The 15,688-nt window shown below is 37.0% G+C and overlaps 1 long non-coding RNA gene across 1 annotated transcript; it reads left to right on the top strand.

The window, feature by feature from the left end:
• Positions 1–271: 271 nt before the first annotated feature.
• On the top strand, positions 272–10,274 carry LOC111543502. Its single transcript, XR_002731892.2, has 4 exons — positions 272–349; positions 6,837–6,973; positions 9,286–9,340; positions 10,060–10,274. It is a non-coding gene; the product is annotated as an uncharacterized LOC111543502 (long non-coding RNA).
• The last annotated feature ends 5,414 nt before the right edge of the window (positions 10,275–15,688 follow it).

Genomic DNA, 15,688 nt, shown 5'->3' on the forward strand with positions numbered 1-15,688 from the left:
TTAGTAGGTATGTTCTAAAAATGACAGCTAATTTGAATACTAACTTCTCGAAAATACAGATATGAAGACAAATCTTCTAAAGGCCAAATCCACCTTTACTCAACTTAATGGCTTTGTATCAGCTGTACTATGACCCGCTCTCATTCTCTTGGACGATGGGGAGATGAACGCATTGGTAACGAAATACCCATCAGTCCTCAACCACATCCCTATTTTAAAACTGAATTTGCACAATAGCTTTTTGAAAGGCCTGTCAGTGCTGCACTGTCGCCTCTGTCGCACTTCTCTGTGGGAGCTGACATTTTGCTTGTACTTCATCAGGCTGGACCACCTGCTGAGAGCCAGCTTGGTAAGGGAAATGCATCTCACCGTGGGAAAGGACAGGAGATGTATTATTTAAATACAATTTACCTTACAGCAACTTTAAAAATCTGATTTGCAATTGTTTCAGAGAGGAGGAAGTATCTTGTTGTACCTTAGCTCTTTGTGTTTGGTAATACTTAAGATTTTAATTGCTTTTCTAATTTTTAAAACTTGTTTGCTGTTTTGCCTTGCTTTACACCTTTACACATACTCTTTTACTTCTACCTTAGATAACTGATAACTGTCTTTTCTTCTTCTTCTTCTTCCTTTTTTTTTTTTTTTTTTTTTTAAACAAAAGTGTGTAATTAAGGAAATGCCAGCCCTCATTCGTGCTGGGTGTGGTAGAGGAAGTTGGAAAACAGCTTAGAGGTTGTTAAAGGATTCTCTAGATTGAGTCAATACCTCAACTATACGAATTCTAGAGTAAAAGATGAGGAGGCTGTGTTTACACATAAAGCAATTCGATACCTTCTTTTGTCTGTTTTTTGAATCTTTAATCCATTTAGCCAAATAATTGATTTTTGTCTTAAAAATAAAATAGACTATCTAAATAGCAAATTTTTGTTTGTTGGAACAATTTGTTGGTTAATTCAACCAAAAAGATCAATCGGGTTACCTGTTTAGAAACAGTAAAATAAAACTGATACCTGAAAAGTAATAATTTCTTCATATCAAAAGAGAAAGTAAAAGTTAAGAAATTGTTTGGTGTGTTCAGAATACATCAATATTTGCCAGTCAATGGTATGCTGGATCCGTAACTACCAGCTTTGGAAAGCCAATTGCTACATTTTCAGGAATTTTGCAAGGCATTTGAAATCACCACTGTAGGAGTATTATACCTTGGAAATAGGCAAACACTAAAACCCAGTGCTTTCATCTTTCACAGAGCCTGTTAAACATTTGCCAGCTTAGCACTGAGGAAGGCTTACACCTGTGTTCATTATGGTTTTTATGAAGTTTGATCAAATAATATTTGAAGCATGGATGTATTTGGAATTAGTATCTCCCTTCCCATGTCTTTTCTCCATTCTAATTTTCTCTCCTTTAGTAGTAAAGGGGACTGTTTTGTAAGTGCTCCTAAAAAATAAAAGTAATCACTAAATGACTAAGGAATAGAAAATGAAGTTTCTGAAGAAACAGAAATAAAATGTTCAGAGGAAATGTTACTATGTTCTTTTAGGTGTTTACTTTTCAAAAATTTGGGTAGTGCTGATGAGCTATGGTTAATATTCACAACAGGATAAAAAGGTCTTAAATTAAAAAAAACAATAAGTTGAATATGACTGAAGGAAAAAATATCTTCACTATTATGGGAACAGTTTAGGCCAACAGAGAATACTTTAAGACTAGGTAACTATTTTTCTTGGATATTTAGTCAACAATTGGTCTAAAGATGATGCCATTTTTTTCTCTGATTGCTACGGAAAAAGTAGTAAACTAGTAAATATGAAAAAGACAGAAATGTATAAAGGAGAAAAATATTCACCCATAGTCCCACCATCTAGAGATGGCCACTGTTTAAAAACTGCTGTCCTCTCTTCTACAATTTCCCATATACATACATAGGTACGTGTTCTTACAAATTTGAGTCATTCTCTACATATAGCTTTTAACATCAACTCAATGTCAATTTTTCTGACATTACATATTCTTCTAAAACATGATACTTAATGGCCTCAGAAGAGTCCGGTGATATGTTATATAATTTGCTCAATCATTCCCCATCTAGTGGGTATTAAGGTTGTTTCTACTTTAAGCTTTTTTTTTTTTTTTTTTGTTATAAATAATGCTGGGATAAAGAAAAGGCTAGGAGCCCTTCTCTGATTAGTTGCTAAAAGGCCTGACATATAAGATTTAACTGTCCTTCACAGAGATGATACATTCTTGTGAAGGGTGTGAGACTACCTGTGATTCCACCCCCATGGCCATACCACACCATACACGTACTGTTCAGGAGGCAAAAACAAAAAACAGCAACAAAAAACCAATCTACCATAATCCAGAGGATATTTTTAATACAGTGAAATAAAATATTTAAAAAGATTTTCCCCAAGTATTTGTATGTATAACTTCCAAACAACAGGATTTATTAAAAAGCCAATATATTTAAACATAGCTTTTTGGTCTTCCCTGCCTCTAAAATATATTACTTATATAGTCTATGAGTATTTTTACAGATCATTATGCAGAGTAACTAGGTTTTAAAATTCTGTGAGCACCATAACAGGATATTTAGAGAAATGTTGTATGCTTTTCTTCAAATACAAGCCACTTTTAAAATGCCACACACATTCTTTGTGAAGTATGCATGAAGCATTTTTAATGAATTCTATCATTTGGTTCCATTCATTTTCCTAAATATCTTATTATGGTGATTATATAATTTGTGTTTGTGTCTGTGTGTGTAAAATCAGATAATAGCATGTAATACTAAAATTGGACTGGACTGGGAGTCAGGGAATATTTTTGCGTATTGAATTCAGTACATGTATCATTATCAAATTGCCAATAAAATGTAAATAGTATTACTTATCACTAACAAATCTCTCAGGACTATCATGAAATGTTTTTCTGGGATTTGAAGTCATAGAAGGAAAGAACTGTAACATAACTATTAAAATTAATATTTTAAAGAATGAGGAGTTTATCTTTTCCTTCACTTGTTTTTAAATGGTCTATTTATATCGCTTGACAATTGGAACAGTGTAAACTTTATCACTATCTGTTTAATAATTATTCCATTAAAGTTGAGTTGGACAAGAGAAAATGTCACTTCACTGTGGAAATAGCAAGTAACTACCTTTTGAATATGTAAATTCTTACCTTTAAGCGGCTTTTTTTTTTTTTTCTTTGAAGCAAACAAGTAGGTTAGGGATAGCCAACTGCTTCTCCAGTAAACTATTCTACTGTTTGAAATGCTTGTCAAAAGTGCCAGAATAACAGTTCTAAAATAAAGAATCTTGCTATATACAGAAAGTCATAAAAGATCTAGTCCTATAACTTTTGCCTGAGGGTTCTCCTTAGGGGCAGCAATATTTCCCAAAGTGATCATATGATTAGCTCAGTGCTAAATACTATTTGCTTACATTTTATACATGTTGTTTCTGATTTTATATATTTGTTGGTTAATGGAAAGCTCCAAGCACTGAAAGCTAATTCAAATCACTGCTCACACTTCATAAAATGATAATCACAAATGTTTGCTAATCTTTATTAGACAAATTTGAAATAGTAATGTTAAAAAAAAATAGCATCATTACTATCCAGCCCATAGCTTTCCGCATGTTCTCAAGTCACTGTGTTTCATTGTCGATGGAGTAGAGAAGGTGATACAGGCAGGGTTAGCACAATTTATAAAGTATCACAACCAGAAAAGGACACAGCAGGATAGCAGTTCTACTGTGTCCTTGAAACTAGTTCGGTGTAGCTACTCACTTTTTATCAGTCTCTAATCTGCTTCCATCTAAGATAATTCTAGTCTAGTAGGTTCTTAAAGTGCCGCTTTCAGTATAAATTTGAATAGCATACTACAATAGAATGCTTCCAAAAATGTCTGCAACCATATCTCTCAACTTGCGGGTCTTTTGCAATGGGCTTCTGCTACTCTTCTCTTCAGTAGGTAGAATCTCTTTCTCCTCCCCCTGAACTTGGCTTGCCCCATGACTTACTTTAACCAATAAAATGTGGTGAAAGTGACAATGTGTGTGGCTTCTGAGGCAAGGCTTTTCCACCTCACATAGCTTTTGCTTGCACACTTTTGGAATGCTCCTTCTTTATTATCTTAAAACTGTCATGCTATGGGAAAGTCCAAGTTAACCTTGTGGAAATGTTTTGTGGAGGAAAGGGCAAGTTCCCTGGTTGAGCAGCCCAGCCATGCCCAGTCTGTTCTCAAATATCTACCAGCCAAAGCAGTCACGTGAGTGACCCCAGGGGACACCAGTAGTATAATCGCCTCACCAACCCATACAATTAAGGGAAATATTAAATCATTGTTTTAAGCCACAAAGTATTGAGGTAATTTGTTACACAACAATAAATAGTGGGAACATGCATCCTAACATAGCAGTATCTTGTATAGCAGGAAAACAAAAGCATTTTTAAAGCTAACAGTTTTATTAACTTTGTTGGTTGTTTCGTCTAGGTTTATGACTTACATATGGTACAGGATTTTCCTGTGTAACCAGGAGTGCAGTCACAATTTCCAGTTTTTTTTGTTGTTGTTGTTGTTGCACTGACCTCCATTTTCACAGGGTGCAGAGGAGAACCAGCACTCTGATCCCCAGAGGCCATCTGGGCGGACTTAAAAAACAAAAAGAGAGAGAAAGAAAGAAACTTGTAAGAAGTCTCAAAATGGTCCAAGATTTCTACTGTTGCCTAACCAAGCTGGAAAAGTGTGTGTGTGTGTGTGTAAAAGTGTGTGTGTGTGTGTGTGACAGAGCTGTAAGGAAAGAAATATCCTAGTAGCCTCCAAGGATTTATAACACTTCCAAAAGTATTCCCTGAAGAAATCAACATGATGCTATATCTTGTCACTTTGAAAACACAGATACAGAGGTTGGCTTTTTGCTGAAAATGTGGTTTTTCAGACAGTAACAATGGAAGCAATTTTGATATATATCTTTAGCAGCAGTTGCACAGAACAAAAAGTGAAAATGAGATGTGATTTGTAAAGGAAGCACAGGAGGCGTGGCACTCAGGAAGTTGCCCTCAAATGGTTGCCTAAATCCTGTTCTCCCAGACTTTGCTTCTTTTGTGAGCTAAAATAATCACACCAGAGGTTTACAAACTGTGTACTTTATGAGACTGTACAATGCATAAGGTGGGAGAAGAGAAAGAGTGGTCTGCTTTGTTGACTGTTCTTTGAACTAGCAAAGGACAGGTGATGCTGCAGGGATCACCGAGGGCTCAGTGAGAGGTTTCCATGTGTGTTCTTCCATAGAAACCACTGGAATTAGAAACCCGGCGGAAAGCATTTTTTTTTAATCCAAGGAAAACAGTGGAACTTTCTTAAAAATATAACACTTATGAAAAGTTACATCAAATCGAGTTGGGCTGTGAAGTATCTTCTTGTCCAGGCAGTGTCTCTGAATAACAGAATTACAATATTTTCTGGGATATTCATACCCAATCTGTTGATTACTAACTCTGTTAAGCACTTTATGTAAAGTAGCTCATATTTCCAAAAGAGAACCCTATGGCATAAGCAAATTTATTTCCATTTTATATGAGAAACAGAGGCTCCCACAAGTTAAGTGACTTACTCTATATCACAAAGCTTGAACCCAGATCTTCTGGCCTCTGAAACTGATGATCTCAGCCACTACATCCAAATTTACTCTACAATACTAGGTACTCAGCATCTTTCAGGCCAATTAATCTGCTCTTAAAGATTCACCAGAGTTCAAAATTTGAAGTTCATCTGATATGGAACTCTTCTAAAAAAAAATCTGTCTTTCTTATCATGATCCAGGGGTTGTATAGTGTCAAGGGGCCAGCTGGACCAGAGTCCTCTACATTCTGAGGTCTGCCAGGAGTGGGCGTGCAAAATACTCTAGGCTACAAACTACTCTAAACAAGGCAAAGACACCAGCTGCTTTACTTTTTCTTTCTTTCTTTTTTTTTTTTTTTTTTTTTTTTTTTGCTATTTCACAGGTTAGTTGTAGAAACCATTTCTTCTGTTCTTAGAAGTCATTACTGATAAGCTAAATAAGGCCTGGTGCTGATTGCGGAGAATACTGTTCATTAGTGCCATTGAAACAATTTCCAGTCTTTAATTAACTATTCATCTGCAATCTAGACACAGGTTTGGAGTTAAGATTTTTAAAGATATGTCTGTCTCTAGGAGCACTTGGGCTACTTCACTCTTTTAAAAAAGAGAAAGAAAAACAACAGGCCTGATTTTCATCATGCACAACTCTTGGAGAGCTCTTTTTGCCTTGATTTCAACTGCCAATCACAGCAACCACATTCACCTGCTGCAGTCTGATTCATAATTTCATTTTGTGGTTAGACAAAAATATCAGAATTGGACAAAGTTATCTGATTGAAAAATAACATGTTTTCCAGAGATTATGGTGACCTCTCTATTTTGCTAATTTACATATACTTTCAACTCATTTTCCTTCACAGTGGGAATCTCAGAAGCATTTTCCAATAAAGTATATTCAGCAGCTGCTTTAAGAAAATGTTATCAGAATAAATTAAGTTTATCCAGGTTTGTTATATGCCATTGTCTCCTCATACATTGACTTCCAGGGCATGACTTCTCCAGGGGGAAAATGAATAAGGGGCTGACTCTGGGCTTAAAAATCAGTTGAAGCAGGAAGATGTTTAGAAATTGGCATGGGACCTACTCTCATACCACATTAAACTTGTTAGTGTCATGTTAGGCTTCAATTTCCCCAACTTCCTTTCCTGAATGCCTAGAAAGTCACAATCCAGCTACCTAAGTAACCTCTGTCCATGAAATCTAGATGGACATCACTGCTCACCCTCCCCAGTCCTATAACCACTAGACAACCTGGAACAGAGAAACTGCCCTGTCCATTCAGCTCAAGAAAAGCCCTGCAGACTCTCTGAAGATGGCATTGCAAGGAGAAAATGAGGATACGTGAGTGTCAAAGACTATTTTCAATCCTAGTGCCTGCCTCTATAAGTGGCCCCAACGAGATGATGGTTTCCTTTCGAACCTATTATTTCCTTCTGATTTTACACAAGGTTGTACTAAAGCGAAGAAAAGCTGTGATATTTTCCTCTGAAATATAGTAATAAGTGCTTATTGCAAAATACATAATATAATAAAAATGTATAAAGAATAAAAATGCACATTTATGTATTAAGAAAATATTTATTGAGCAATATCTGTATATCAGGACTGTTTCAGGAGTTTGGGGATACTTGGTTGAACAAAATTTTTAGATACCCTTCACTCATGGGGTTCTGATTATAGCAGGAAAAGACAGGCAATAAATATTGGATATCATAATTAGAGTATGTGCTATATTAGAAAATGATAAGCACTATAGAAAAAGAAAAAAGTTGGGAAACTTACAAGTTACAGTTTTAAGTAGGGTAGTGCTGATAAAGTTCAGTAACAAAGTAACACGAGACTTTTTGAAACGTGAAAGAGCTACTTAGGTACCTAGCAAAGAGCACCCCATGAATGCATAAGCCAGAGACAGTCAATACTGGCATCTTGGAATACCTTTTTCCAAATGGCATATGCATCTACACACACACACATATATATCTATATATGTTACTTGTAATTGTAATTGTACTATACAATAACTTTTATATTTATACAAAATGTAGGCTGGGCGCAGTGGTTCATGCCTGTAATCCCAGCACTTTGGGAGGCTGAGGCGGGTGGATCACGAGGTCAGGAGATCGAGACCATCCTGGCTAACACGGTGAAACCCGTCTCTACTAAACATACAAAAAAATTTAGCCAGGTATGGTGGCGGAGGCCTGTAGTCCTAGCTACTCAGGAGGCTGAGGTAGGAGAATGACGTAAACCTGGGAGGTGGAGCTTGTAGTGAGCCGAGATTGTGCCATTGGACTCCAGCCTGGGCGACAGAGTGAGACACCATCTCAAAAAAAAAAAAAAAAAACAAAAGAAAACAAAAGTAATACCTACAAATTTGAAAAACCAAAACACCAATAACCATATTAAAACTTTTCAAAGTTTTTCTATGGTTAAGCATTAGCATCTTTGAATTACATTTGTTTGAATGATCAATCCTTAGATATAAATAAAACAATTCTAATTCTGGAAGTTAGTAGTGCTTTGGGTTGATTAGTTCAGTTCAAAGAAGTGGTTGCCCAGCTTTAGTCTTTCTGGATATAATTATCTGCAGTGTGATCTTTCTTCCCTTGCTCAAGCTAACAAGGGGACAGGAAGCAGCAGAGGCTAAGAAGACTGCATTAAATAACTTTATTGCCCTATGTCTGAGTTTCCTCACCTGCAAATAGGGGATTAATAGAGCTTACCCATCTTCTGAGGGCACTGGTGGATTAACTAATTAATAATCATATGATGCTGAACAAAGGCTGAGGATTATTATTAGAGAATAAAAAAACTCTATCATCAGAGCATACCTTTCTGGCATCTGTTGCCTTGGTAACCAGATTTGCAGGTGCAACTACCATTTTTGGCACTGCATTCCAGGGTATTCTTCTCCACATACTGACATTCTGAAGTGCAGCCAGATCCGTAGGCACCCTTGGGACAGTGTGCAAGCAAATTGAGGCAAAGCGGTCACCTGAAAACCACGCTTTGTTTATTTTAAATTGTTAGTGCATAGGCATGTAGTTCTGTGGGGCCTGATTATGGGGAAAACAAGAGGATCATCCTGACTGCCAAAAAAAATAAGGAAACAAGCGTCTTTAAAATCAGACAATTCATTTGCTTTTTGGCAACTGGACATGAACAGTGAAGCCTGAACTACTTAAAAGGCTTTGGTGCTTCTGGGAGAGAAATTGCTTCTCAATGTGCTCCATTGGTGCCTACAGTTAATATTCTCCAAAGAAAGCTAAGGCCTGCCAGGCCCCATATTCATCCTGCTGCAGCATGGAAATGACGGACAAGCACTTATGAGAAGGCTGGCCGTTATTTTCATTCCCTTCCATTCTATGGTAATCGCAAATAACTTTACGTTGTGTAGATAACACAAAGCTTTCATGGTGACAGCAGCGTTATCTTGGCCGCATCTTTGGCAAATGGTACCTGCCTTCCTTTCATTATTTTCTCTATGTCATTGAGTGTTAGGGATGGAAGGCAGCACAGGAATTCTAATACGAAAAAGTCGCACCTTTGCATTCAGGAAAATATATCCATAGTTTTCTCTTTAAGAAGTGTTACAGCAATTCAATTCCTTTTCTGAAATATCCCTCTGACATTTTTTTTCTCCCCTATTACAGATGTCCAAGTGACATATCAAGTAAAAAATCCTTCCAGTTGGCCTCCAGGCTCAAGGTAATTACATTGTCTGCCCACATAGGCTTTGCTGTAGAAAGCTGCCTAGAGAGAACACTTGACTTTCCAGTGGATGGAAAGAGACATTGGTAGAGATCATTCAAAGTGGTGGTTATGATGCCACCATATAGGACCATCCTAGTCCCAGTTGCCAGGGATAGTACAGAGTTACCTCTAAAGTTAACAGAGTTCTTTTCAGGTTTCCCAATGTAGATAACAAATTATATGATCCTCTATTTCCTTTTCTATGGCTTCCAAGTTTTGGATCCTTTCCTACACCCACCAGGTCTCAGGGTCTCTCAGGCCATTGCCTGCCTTAATGTAGGCCTCTTCTTGCTCATTCCTAAATCCTCACTCAGGATTGTCCTTCATGCCCTATTCTTTCTGGTTCGGCACATAGAATTATGGTTCAGAAGACAACACAGACACAGAGAAATGCTTAAATGTGACCATTTGTATATCAAGAACATCTCATTACTGGAGTATATTTGGAAATAAGGAAAAGTGAAAGAAGTAATCTCTTACACAGTGCCCATGCAGGGTTTGTAAGGCATTGAAATGTGTCCACCAAAAATTCATATGTTGAAGTTCTAACCCTTCAGTACTTCAGAATGTAAATTTATTTGAAACGGAATCATTGCAGACATAAGTAGTTAAGATGAAGTCATACTGGAATAGGATGGCCTCTAATTCAATATGACTACTGTCCTTATAAATAGGGAATATTTGTATGCAGAGACATGTACCATATGAAGATTGAAGTTATGTTGCCACAAGCCAAGGAACTACCAGAAACTAGGAGAGAGGCCTGGAACAGATCAGTCCCTAGCACCTTCAGGGAGTTGTGGACACCTTGATCTTGGATGTCTAGCTTACATCCAAGAACTACAAGGCAATAAATTTCTGTTGTTTAAACCATTCAGTTTGTGGTACTTTGTTACGGTGGGACTAAAAAAGAATATATAGAGTTGCAAACTCAAGTTCCTGAAGTCCAGGAAAGTGACATTAATCAATAAATCTTCAAGTCCAAGCAATAAGGGAGTCGCAAAGAACTAGAATGTATCTGTTTTTCCTAAAGATAGTCATATTCAAAATGCTAACTACCACCACCAACAACACAACAAACATATTTGTTGAATTTTTTCTTGTGCCTCAACTCCTCACAGCATGCAAATGAATAAATATCTACTATGCCAATATTATTAAACCCTAAAAACTTCAACCTGATGTTTCTGAAAAGTTAGCCCTTTACATTTTTGACCAGATCAATAATGATTCAATTATTTTTGCCATAATATCTGAAGTAACCTTTTTACATATTCTAAAGTTAATACTAAAAGTAGGATGTGTCTTGTTACACTATGGGAACAATAATACAAATATTATCTTTTTTTCTAAGTCAGTCTTCTACTCTTGGCATACCCTAGGAGGTACATAACATTCTAGAACATACCATCTGCACCTCTATTGCTCATGGTTTCCCACACCTTTCCCCTTCTCTTCTATGTTGCTTATCTAAGCCTAATGTTTCCTCATGCTCCAGGTTCAGTGTTCTATTATGACTTCACTGACTCTCTTATTGATATATTTATAATTTATCTTTCCTATGGATATGGCTTTTATAAAATAGACAAGAATCATGGACATTCACTAAAAATAAAACATAAGACTCTAAAAGGTGTCTGTTATTAAGAGATGGCTATGGTATTAAGTCTTTCTACGGTTAGAATGTTTTTGTCCTTCCAAAATTCATATGTTAAAATCCTAACTCCCAGGGCTATGGTATTAGCAGTGATTAAGTGATTATGTCATGAAGGTAGCGCTTTCATGAATAAAATTAGTGCTCTTAAAAGAGACCCCAGAGAACTGCCTTGCCCCTTCCACCATGCATGAGAACACAGTGAAAAGATGCCATCTAAGAACCAACAAGTAAGCCCTCCCCAGATACCAAATCTGGTGTCTTGATTTTAGTCTTCCCAGTCTCCAGAACTGTGAGAAACAAGTATTTGTTGATTATGTACAACCTGGTTTATGACATTCTGTTGTAGCAGCCCAAATGGACTAAAATACTGAAGTTCAATCAGGAAAGATTTTCAGAGGCATTAGTCTGTCAACAAAAAGAGAAGAGGATGTGAAATAGGTAGAGGATCAGGGTGAAGATTGTTTCAGGCTCATAGATACTTGCACAGAGCATCAAGGTGGGATGGAGAATATTCAGAATTATCCCACTGGGAGAAATTCCAAAAGTTACTGCTGGGTTCAAGTATTTGTTAGTGATTGTGTTTTCTTTTCTTTTTTTTTCTTGAGACGGAGTCTCGCTCTGTCGCCCAGGCTGGAGTGCAGTGGCCAGATCTCAGCTCACTGCAAGCTCCGCCTCCCGGGTTCACACCATTCTCCTGCCTCAGCCTCCCGAGTAGCTGGGACTACAGGCGCCCGCCAACATGCCCGGCTAATTTTTTGTATTTTAGTAGAGACGGGGTTTCACCGTGTTAGCCAGGATGGTCTCGATCTCCTGACCTTGTGATCCGCCCGCCTCGGCCTCCCAAAGTGCTGGGATTACAGGCTTGAGTCACCGCGCCCAGCCGTGTTTTCTTGTATCCTTTGAAAAATGTGATTAATAGTCAAAATGCAAAATTAGAAATCTTAGAGAATGAGATTGCTTCACCCTGGAACAGAGAAATAAAAGAAACTTGTTCTGGCCCGAGGTATTCAACTTTGGTAAAGTATCAAACATCTATTTAAACAGACTATTAACAATCCACTCCCATTAACTAAGGTAAATATTAACCAGATGTAAAACAAAATTAGAAACATTTTTCTTTCATTTATCAAAATCTAGATTCTATAATTCAGAGAGGCTAAATGCTATAACATATTTGTCATATATATAAAACTATAAAAAACATTTTTTACCGTCTTCCTCTGTGTGACAGTAGTCTCTGCTTTACGCACACAGCAAATTAATTGCCTGCAAGTTACGCAGATGACAAAACCACCCATAGCACCCTGGCTCACACATATGGGTGCCATACATCCTGTGGCAACGGCCATTGTTTGCACAGTTACATTTCCTTTTGCAGTTCTTCCCAAAGAACCCTTTTGGCCATCCTGGAGGGTGAGAGGACAAATGAAGAAAATATTAACCCACATGAAAAACTTGCTAGAGTTATTGTTATAGGAAGTCAGGAGATTGAGAAGGTGAAACGTTTCCAATCTGGTTGAAGTGAGGCTAGAGAGATCTTTTTAAAACCACCAAGATGATTCTGTATCCTCTGCCTAAAATCCTACAATGACTCCTCATTGCTGTCAGGTCAAAAATACCAAACTTAATAAGACTGGGGTGCCTGAGCTTGCTGACCTCATGTTGCACTACCCTCTCCCTGTCTGCCTGTGCTCCGCTGGCCTCTGCAGGCTTCATAGTGCATCCCATGCCTTCCCGCTGCCTCTTAATCAGGAAAGCCCTTTCCCCACTCTTCCCGTGTTTTATTTCTCCACATTTTGAAGGCTTTTGCTTAAATGTCCCTTCTCCGTAAGTCTCTCTCCCAGGCTCATACAGTCTGCGTTGTCCTCATGGTCTCACCTCCAACCACATATTAATATTTAACTTGTAATCCCTACCAGTATTTGTAATTTATGGTTGCCTTGAACAAAATCGCAAGTTCCACATGGAAGCATAAGAATATATATTTTTTTCTTTTTTGCTATCATATCATAATGTCTGGTGCCATTCCTTGCAACCACTTAATGTATTTTTTAAATAAATAAATGAACATTGCTCACAAAGATAAGTAACTGAAATGCCAGCAGGAACCTTCCTGCATCTCAGAAAGTGAAGTAAACTTGGTTTCCAACTCCCCAATTCCATCAACTGTGAGAAGATAATAAACTCCTCATGATTTCTGGCAATCCCTAGAGACTTACATCCTCATTGACTCTGTGCCTTCAGCTTTTGTGCCTGTACAGGTTCTTTTTTTGTGCTTTATTAACCCATGTAGGAATTGTGGCCTCTTCACTGGTTTACACACACACATACACACACACACACACATACAATCTATGCACAGTACTCATTGGTATTTTGTGAGTTTTTTTTAATCTATCATCTCTTTTTCTCTCTACCTCCTCCCCTTTTCTTCTCTAATTTTCATCTGTCTTCCTCTCTGGTTTCCCCAAGGAGCTCCATTGTTCTTCATTTTGTTATGCAGAGAAAATAACTTCTCCTAAGCTCCTACGTCTAAACCTGTATACATAAATGTAAGTTTTTGCTCGGTAGAAGAAAAAGGCTTTCTCTGTAAGAGGATTCATCCTGCTTAGATCACAGTTGGAGATTTAAGTATCAGTTATTTTGTTGTTACACATGTCATTGTGTAATAACAAATTGTACTCTTTTATATAGAGAGAGACACAGCTTTCACAGCCATTTACTTCTTCAGAAAAAGGCCATTTTGAAAAATACACATGCAACTTTCACTTAGTTTATTTCCCATTAGAAACCCCAAGAACTTAAAGAGTTATCTTACTGACTGGCACCAGACATTCCTTCTGTCTTGACAAGTTTTCCCATGAACCCCTGGGGGGTTCTGGCACTGCCCAGTCAGAAGATCACAGGTGCCTCCATTCTAACAATTACAGATGCTGCCACATTCTTTCTCATTGGTCTCTGGGGAACAAGCTATGAAGAAAATAGAGAAGATGAACAAGTACTGGAACATACGTTTTCTGATACAAATGGAGGGAAAAAATAGCTTGCCCTTCTATCAGGATAGATACCAAGTAATTAAAAACTCAGTAGCTTACAGACCCAGGAAAAATTTCTGGCTTGTTCCTAGATTGTATAGCATAATCACTCCCATGAGATTACTGATACAGCTAGTTAAAACAATGACGACTGAAGAAATTGCTAACAAGCTTCAAATGCAAAATTTATCTCATTTCTTAAACTCTAACCCTCACACTTTAAAAGCTACCCAGACATCTTTGCTGTACAATTCTAACCAACCCTAAGGAGACACAAATTGCATCTTCCATTTTGAAAACTGAGGGAAAATGCTTTTAAAATATCATGTATTTTTAACCAGGAATGAACGCAGCTAAGGTTCTCATGGAGGTCCCAAGGTAGTTTGCATTGTCAAAGATAAGATAAAGTCAGGGAAACAACAGTTTTCATTAGTTTGTTGGTATTTTTGTTCTTAGTGCTCTATAAAAACGATAAATTGGGAAAAATGTCAGTGACCATATTTTAATGTAAGCAAATGTAGCTTACATCAAAATAATTTCAGTAATCATTGTAATTGAAATTTTGTCATAATAGGCTAAAAGTTATAAAATTACATTTATAAAATCTGCTCCATTCACCCCCGTTCCCATTTCAGATGGTAATACGGAACTTGGCTTCTTATTCACCCTTTTCTTTGCTTTCAAGCCATAGGCTGCTATGAAAGGGAAAAAAGGAAAGAATAAAACAAAAAAGAGAGACTAGCAACAAACATTTGTTGTGGCCTATATTATTAATTCACATTTTGTTAGTGTTTGCGTTTTAATAGTAACTACAGAAGGGGCAATTTTAAAAAACTGACCTGTAAAATGAAGCTAAGGAAGTTTAAATGGCTTGCACAGTGTCTGGATTATGGCAAGTCGTCAATATAGATAAACCAACACTATAATTTGACACTCCCTCACAAAGTAAATGGCGGTTATCATATAGTCTATAGATTTGCCAAATACTTCATTAGATCAAACAGTGCAGAGATTCTGGGGAAGAAAAATGTAAAACAAACACATGTCCCAAACCATAGCTGGATGATGTAAAAAAAAAGTCATACATCTCTCCTCCCATGTTTTAGTCTACTCATTTGTCATACGAAAAATACTCCTATCTTTCCTTTCCATCAGATAGAATCTCACAACAATAAATGATTTCGATATGAAATCTTTCATAAGAAATGGGGTTCTAAAAATGTGCTTTTAAAATTAAATAATATGTGGTCATTTTAAAATTGTTTCAATATAATTATTTGAAGAAACCTCTAAGAAAAGTAGATATTTTCATTATAGACTAATAAATATATTGGGCTAGAAGATCTACTCAATGGGAAAACTGACTTCAAGATCCCTGTTGAAAGTTCTTTTTTCATTTCTTTTGCTGCATTTGAAAAGCTGGTAATCTTAAAAATGTAGCCAATGAGTAACTGGTCTCTTCTGCTTATTGTAGTTTAAAGGGATTTATTTTTATTATTATTGTTTTTTTGTAGAGACTAGGTCTTGCTATGTTGCCCAGACTGGTCTCAAACTTCTGGCCTCAAGTAATCTTCCTGCCTCAGCCTCTCAGAGTGTTGAGATTACAGACAT

Source organism: Piliocolobus tephrosceles, chromosome 2 (assembly GCF_002776525.5).
Source record: "Piliocolobus tephrosceles isolate RC106 chromosome 2, ASM277652v3, whole genome shotgun sequence".
Taxonomy (NCBI): domain Eukaryota; kingdom Metazoa; phylum Chordata; class Mammalia; order Primates; family Cercopithecidae; genus Piliocolobus; species Piliocolobus tephrosceles.